This window comes from Etheostoma spectabile, chromosome 15, assembly GCF_008692095.1.
Source record: "Etheostoma spectabile isolate EspeVRDwgs_2016 chromosome 15, UIUC_Espe_1.0, whole genome shotgun sequence".
NCBI lineage: Eukaryota > Metazoa > Chordata > Actinopteri > Perciformes > Percidae > Etheostoma > Etheostoma spectabile.
Window position 1 is genome coordinate 1,513,264 of NC_045747.1, and position 277 is coordinate 1,513,540.

Consider the following 277-nt stretch of genomic DNA (forward strand, 5'->3'; position numbering starts at 1 on the left):
CCAAAAATAGAAAATTAAAGAAACACTCTTTTTGTTCTAATTCATCTAAGATTGTTGGTTGAGACGAGATCAAAACCAATCCAAGCTGATATGAGATTCCGTTCTATGTATATTTGGTGTGGTGCTCCAATAGATTAGATTAGATTAGATTAGATTTGATCAGATTATACGTTATTCATCCCATAGCGGGGAAATTTCCTTGTTACGGCAGCATTTTCTTCAATAAAAGCAAAACAAACTAACAAGTAAACACAAGAAAAGCAGGCAAACAGCAGCC